General features: G+C 37.7%; 2 non-coding genes across 2 annotated transcripts; both read right to left on the bottom strand.

Annotated features, from left to right (window-relative positions):
- Positions 1-4,365: 4,365 nt before the first annotated feature.
- On the bottom strand, positions 4,366-4,447 carry trnal-uag (transfer RNA leucine (anticodon UAG)). Its single transcript has one exon. It is a non-coding gene; the product is annotated as a tRNA-Leu (tRNA).
- A 771-nt stretch (positions 4,448-5,218) lies between these two features.
- Positions 5,219-5,300, bottom strand: trnal-uag (transfer RNA leucine (anticodon UAG)). The gene has a single exon. It is a non-coding gene; the product is annotated as a tRNA-Leu (tRNA).
- Positions 5,301-7,060: the final 1,760 nt, after the last annotated feature.

Raw genomic sequence — 7,060 nt, 5'->3', positions numbered from 1 at the left:
CATCCGGCCACATGAGGAGTTTTTCTACTTCTGTTCGAACCCAAATCCAATGATCTGGACTATAAAGCCTCAGTTACTTTAAATTCCCTTGCTTGCTGTGCAAAAGCTGTTCAGTACAAATACAATTTACTGTCTTAGTTGATTGTGCTGCACTTTAGCAACATGATGATCTGCATTTCTGTGGCAAAATCAATCATCATTTATATCGCACAGCATTGTTGGTGTCTGGAATAGATCTGAAAATCTGATTTTGTAGTTAAAAAAACCCAAATCTTTAGCGTTTAGTTCCAAAATGGCATGTCATGTTAAAACTTCTATCTGACATTTGCCCATAATATCATTTATTTTGCAAGGATAGTATGATTTCTGCTGGTAAAATCATACTATCTAAGACACTTAAAGCTGCATTATCACTTTTTTATTCTTTCTCAGGCAACAACAAGCTTAAAAAGCACAACATACTCAAACATCTAAAAAGATGTGGCAAATGTATTTGCAGACAGTTCAATAGTGCAATAATCATTCTCCTTTTAGCTCTGTTTGGTTGTCCACCAACTCCAGGAAACTGGATTTTTGGCTGCTACATGTTACAGACAGCCATTCATTTTGTCTATCTGCTCTTTGGTGTTGGGAAGGTAGCGTACAGTACGTTTATTAACCTTATGAGTTCATATAAGGTTCATAAGACAAGGCAAATAAGCAAAAAATGATGAGCTATAAGATACGAAATCACTGTGAAAAGATGAGGGGAACACTGCAGAGATAGTGATAATTCTTTGTGGATTTATCATAGAAAGTAACCCCTTACACACAGTCATTTGATTATAAGTGAATATATAAATGTTGATAAGTGCAGCTTTAAACTCTCAAATGTGTAACAATAATAGTTGTAATGCTATCCTTTCCTCATTCAAACATTTGGTTTTTAACCACGGTACATTGTTTTATCCCAGAGTGAGAAAGCCCTAAATATGGAGTGATATTCTACCCTGGACGATGTCATTGGTGGGTGGTTGAGCAGTCCATTGTGTTATTGGCTAGAGTTTAGACAGTGGCAACTTGTCGACCTCTGCAGGGTGACACCTGTGATTTGGTTGGATTTTCTTCAGTTTCTTCAGAAACTTTTATAAAATAAGAAAGAACATTTAAATATAGTATAGTAACACATATTTCAGCCAGACCTTAATTAAAGAATGTCTTAGGCAGGTAAACACATATATAGCTCATCAACAGGTGAGTTCTTTCCCAATATTAGTTTTATTCATCATACACAGTCTTTCCATTTGGGAATCAACCATATGGACAGGAACAATCCTTACCCAACTTTTTACATTACAAAGACTCAATCGATTCACTGTTAATTTCAGAAATATCACTTAATAATATATTTCTCCAAAATGTTCAGAACAATTATGTAATGTCATCAGCTTAATGCCAGTCAAGTGTTTGGCTGGTCAATTAGGCTGTCATGTTCTGAGTACTTTTCTCTGTTACCCAGAATGAGAAAACAGTATGTCCATTCAAGTACATGATAACAGCCTCTCTGTGCCTCACCATAACACACAGGCCAAGGCTGTAAGGACAAATGGGAGAATGTGCTTTGACAGTACAACAAAGGTTTCAGGCCTAAGTTATAATTCGTACAACTGGACACATTTTGCCCAGCGGCCTAATAAATTACACTATGTGCATGATGGGAACTCGGCTGTTCTGAAAATGAAAAAAAGTCTCAAGAGTCAAAGTTGTTTGAGTGTGAGGATTATAAGTTGTTTTTTCTGTGCAAAAATATCCTGGACATATACAGTATACAGTCCAGGGTGGTCATCCGGTTCTGATGTTATCACTCGATTGAATGGGAATCATACACCTACTAGTAAGTGCATGTCAGCCTATTGGAATAGGACTGGGGTGCTTAACAGTAAGTAATATGTTACATTACACTACAAAATAATAATGTTTTATGATATAACAATGTTGTGGTTAAGGTCTGGTTAGGTTTAGGAACAGAATCCACTCGGTTAGGGTTAGAAAGGATCATTTTAGTTAAAATGATCACTTGAAATGTGGTTAAAAAAAAAAAAAAATGGACCTGACCAGTGCATGACAATACCTATCTGAACCTACTTGTAGGTGTAGCAGGCCCTATCTAATCCATATCTATAAGTCTGATTACCACTGACAACACCCATTCAATCGAGTGATAACACTTGAAGCTGGTGTGGATGACGCATGTACTGACAATGTCATAAACTTATAAATCCAATTTGAATGTTTCTGCAACAACTGAACCTTTTCTTTTAGCGTCTTTCCTTTTTGTCAGTCAACATGCCAGAAACCATTAGGATAGGATCAAATGCATTCTGTGTACCTGGAGCCTGAGTCAATAAGGCCATTAGTGACAAGTGTCTTTCTTCCATTGTATTATCCCGTCTCAGTCACTCCATTATCCCTCAGACTATCCCTCCAAAGCCCTTACAAGTGAGAGTCTAAAAAGGAGTACCACTCCTCAACGAATTTCGTCAAATTTTCTTTTATTCATTTTTTTATATCCCATTTTACACAAATACAATAAATAAAAAAAAAATAAAAAAGACAAACACTTTCCGTGCTCACATCAGGAGGCAGGAGGGCCTCTGTGATCTTTTGATACCACCAGCAGAGATTTCCAATGTAATATCCGTCTTATGAATCCAGCCTTGATTAAAAACTGATCTTATGAAATCAGGATAATACCCACCCTGGGGAAATGGCCTTTGTGAAAATCACCTTTGTAAAGTATGATAATGAATGTTCCTGAAGACTGAAGATAGGCACCTACTGTTACCTCTGTAATGGAACTCCTCAGAGAGGTGTAATTTTTATTTCATCATGTCAAAACAAAAAAACCAATTGGATCCATCCATCCATTTATCTATTGATCTTCTGAATTGAAGCAGCTAGTTCCTGGCTTTCTTATGTCTCCTCTTTCACCTTCGAAACCCTCTTTCTCCCAATTGGCTTTGTTGTTGAACTCAGTCAACTTACGGTGACATTGTCTTCTGCCGACTCCACTGAACTGATTGTCTATGCAATCATTTATCCCATCAACTCTGAGAAATGTATTTTCTCTTCTCTCCATTGTTGTGTGCTGCACTTTCAGCCTCTTCATGTCCGTTGCTATGAACTCATTCTCAGTCTATTTATGGAGATGCCTAACACAAGAGCTGCATCGCACAATGAATCGGCCTTGATATAAACATCATTACCCTCTGGTCACTTGACTAAAGCTTTAATCAGAATACCGCTATGATTGGCTAACCATGAGTGCCATTTATCCTTCTTCTCGCTAACAGGGTTGAGAGAAAATGAGGGTGACACAAACAGACAGAAATGAAGATGTGGCTGGCTATTTTTAAATTGCAGAAAGTAACCAGACAAATAAAAGAGATGATTTTTCTGAATTGAACCAGAAGATTTAACCCAATTAGTTTCACTTTCATAATCCAGGACACATTTGATTTGAAAACAGCACCCATGTTTAAACTATTGTAATTCTAGCATAATAGATTACATTAAGCTGTCTGTAGTCATCCATAGATGTACCACCAAAAATCAGGACCCATGAAAACCTAACTTAAAATATTGTTTGGAGCATTTTTGATATTTTAAAGTATATAAAGAAGAAGACAAACTATTTGCAGTGTTTAGTATGAGGTCATTGTGGTGATGCGTGCATCTGAGATCAATAGACCACCAAGACTGGTTCCTGATCAGTTCAAGACAGCTTATGTGTGCCATAACATCATACTGTACAATTAAAGTTTTTTTTCCCCTTACAATCTGACTAGATAGTTGTGACAATTGTTGGATATTCATACAAAATCATTACAACATGGTTATGGATGGAGCCATCAAAGAACCTTGCTGTTAAAAAACAATGGTTTCAGTCCGTTGAACTCTGGTTTATAGAAACTTCTGTTGCACCACTTTGCTCCCAGCAAACCTCCCAGAGTTGTTGGCCCTAATTCGAGGTCAACAATACCAATTACTTTTTGTGGGATAGAATGGAAGTATAAGCTTTATTGAAGTGAAACTTCAGAGGGAAAACCAGGTTGCTCTTCATAAATAAACAGGTGGGAAACAGTGCATAAATGATAGATTTAATGTATGAAAGCTGGATTTGTCATAAAAACTAATTAGTGTGCTTTCAATTTGATGTACAGTAGCTGATGCTTTAGCAGTATTAAGGAGTATGAGATTTCAAATCTTCAAGTTCACAGTTAAACAATGACTTGAGCCTTTAAAAAGAAATGTTTTATGACATTAATTCAAGTGAGCGTTCACCCCTTTCTGCAGCAATAATCTACTAATTCCAGCAGTTAGAGATGGCAGTGGTGGGATTTGAACCCACGCCTCCATAGAGACTGGAGCCTAATTCCAGCACCTTAGACCACTCGGCCACACTACCTTATAACTATGTTTGAATCAAGGTATTTTTAACAGAGAAAACTAAACAAATTAGTCACGTTTCATAATTTTGTCATGAAAACATCAATTCTTTCATTCTGAAAAAACCCTGTGTAGGTGCACATTTGGGTTTAGGAATTCATCGTCTTACCTTTTAATGGTATGCGCAGTCAAGCCTTTGTCGGAATTTTCGATGATATTCTTTCCTGGGTCAAAGACTTTTCAAAGTAGTAGTAGGTTTTCAAAGTAGCAAAAAAATAAAACAGCAAGTACAGTTCCCTAAAAGGCATTTTATGTTCATTGGAGTGTCACCTATACCTTATAATAATCATATTCAACAACAAAACCAGTAATTCATTTTTATTGTGATTCAAAAGAATATACCTTAGAAAAATGTCATTCAACAAAGTGTTGTTTCTTCTTATGTCCATTTATCAAAATATTATGGTTCTATATTTTGTTTTGGACTGTCCCAGAATTTTATTTATTTTTTCATTTTGAATACCACATATTTGATGTGTCATTTGTTACAACTCTCAATTTGTTGAAGGTTTTTGACACACATTTACTGCCTTGCACTGAAAAAAATGCAAAAATGTTTAAAAATATATTTTACTTCATCCTTTGAGATTTGTTTTTGTCTCCATGAGTCCATGGTTTGTAGCCATTGACCTCTGGGATATAGGAGTCAGTACGCTTCCCCTGACCTTCATTTTGAGGATCTTTTAAACCTTTCTGCCTGCTGGAAACACCAAGTAGCAGGCACTAAACATGGCAGTAGTGGGATTTGAACCCACACCTCCTGAGAGACTGGAGCCTAAATTCAACACCTTAGACCACTCGGCCACACTACCTCCGCTTCAGACGCGCCATATCTGACCCCAGGTGTTTCCAAGAGATAGAAAACAATCAATCACATTTTAAAGCGTCAATGTCCGTAGCGACTCCAAAAAAAGGCACAGTGCTGATATCCAACATTATTGAACTTCAAGTGTGAAGAGCAAAAATCTTCCAGGTGTCTGTGCTTTGACTAGCACTCTTTCCAAATTGTGAAACCTTAAATATTCAGCATTGGCCACCACTGATATCGTCTTTTTGATCGTCAGAGGATGTTGCCAGGTGACTTTTGGTAAAAGTCTACAACATAGAGAAGGCCTGAAAGGGACAGTTCAGTCATCTTTACCTGGCCATGCACTTGACAGGATGTCCGACTGGCAGCGGTGGGACTGCATAAAATGAAGATCACATGGAGCCTTGCTTATTGTTAAATGTGTAAATTAGCAGAGGATGGTTTCGATCCATCGACCTCTGGGTTATGGGCCCAGCACGCTTCCGCTGCGCCACTCTGCTGCCTGTGAGTAATGATTGCGTTTTAACACTCATTTTGCTCATTTCAAACCAAGGAAGACCAGATTGGCATGGCAACTGCTTTTACTATGAAAAATCAACTTGGGAGCAACGTGCCACAGCAGAAATGTTTGAATCTGAAATATAATTTTGTCATGAGAACATCAATTCTGTCATTCTGAAAAAAACACAGATTGAAAAGCCCTGAGTAGGTGCACATTTGGCTTTAGGAATGCATCGTCTCGCCTTTTAATCTCGTAATTTTTACATCCAAAGGTTGTGAGTGGAAATCCAGGAGTTCTGGGTTTGACTAGACTCTGTGTTTTTAACTGTTAGTCACCTCAATCCTTCAAGTTGCATTCACAATTCAAAACTGCCTTCATCTCATAAGAAAACTTAAATTGTATGTGTTTATTGTGTACCATCATCCTGTTCAGCCTCAGCTCCCCTCATTACTATAAGAATGTCAGAGTTATAATCTTCATTTTCTATGCAATTGTAAGTCTAAATATGAAAATCTGAGCTTGCTTGTTTGACCTCACCTGCAGGCATCATTAGTCTTGGTAGATTTTCAATACCATTCAGCTTCCAGGGGATGCTAAAGTCATATGGAGATAAAATAATGTAATAGAACGGATCGAATTCTGATAGTGAAATGAGTCACTGTTTTACAGCCACAGCAGTAGCAATGTAGTAGATTACAGCAAAGCCTATGATGCAAGCATGTGCGGACAGTGTTTTTGTAATTACTCTCACTACCACAAGGGGGAGACAAAAGTCCTGCACTGCAGCTTTAACTGCTGTAGTGGCAGCTTTCTTATTGGTAAGTCTTTACCAATATGGAAAGGACACAACCATAATGAAGAAGTGCTGAAATGCACTGCATTTGCGGTAGAAGCAGACAATTCAGTCACTTGTTTAAGTCACTTGTGGTCATTGGCACATATTTGACTGAAATTTTGACATTGTGGCTATGAATGCATAAGACGTTGACTGCATGGAGCCTTGCTGTTATCAATTCTACTTCCACTGCACCATGCACAGGTGCTCACAGCGACACCTGTGAACCATTGCTTTGAGATTCATAGTTCACAAGCCAAGTATGATTATGTGGCAATATGTCAGGCACTGTATAAGTTAAAGGATGCAAAACCTTCCCAAGATTCTAACTTACTTAGTCACTACAGATGATATGTGCTAAAGGTTGCTAGTTGATGACCAGTTGCTATTGGCTTTTCGTGGCATTTATAGAGACAGTTTGTACCAA

Source organism: Scomber scombrus, chromosome 9, assembly GCF_963691925.1.
Source record: "Scomber scombrus chromosome 9, fScoSco1.1, whole genome shotgun sequence".
Taxonomy (NCBI): Eukaryota; Metazoa; Chordata; class Actinopteri; order Scombriformes; family Scombridae; genus Scomber; species Scomber scombrus.
This window is presented reverse-complemented; position numbering and strand designations above follow the sequence as displayed.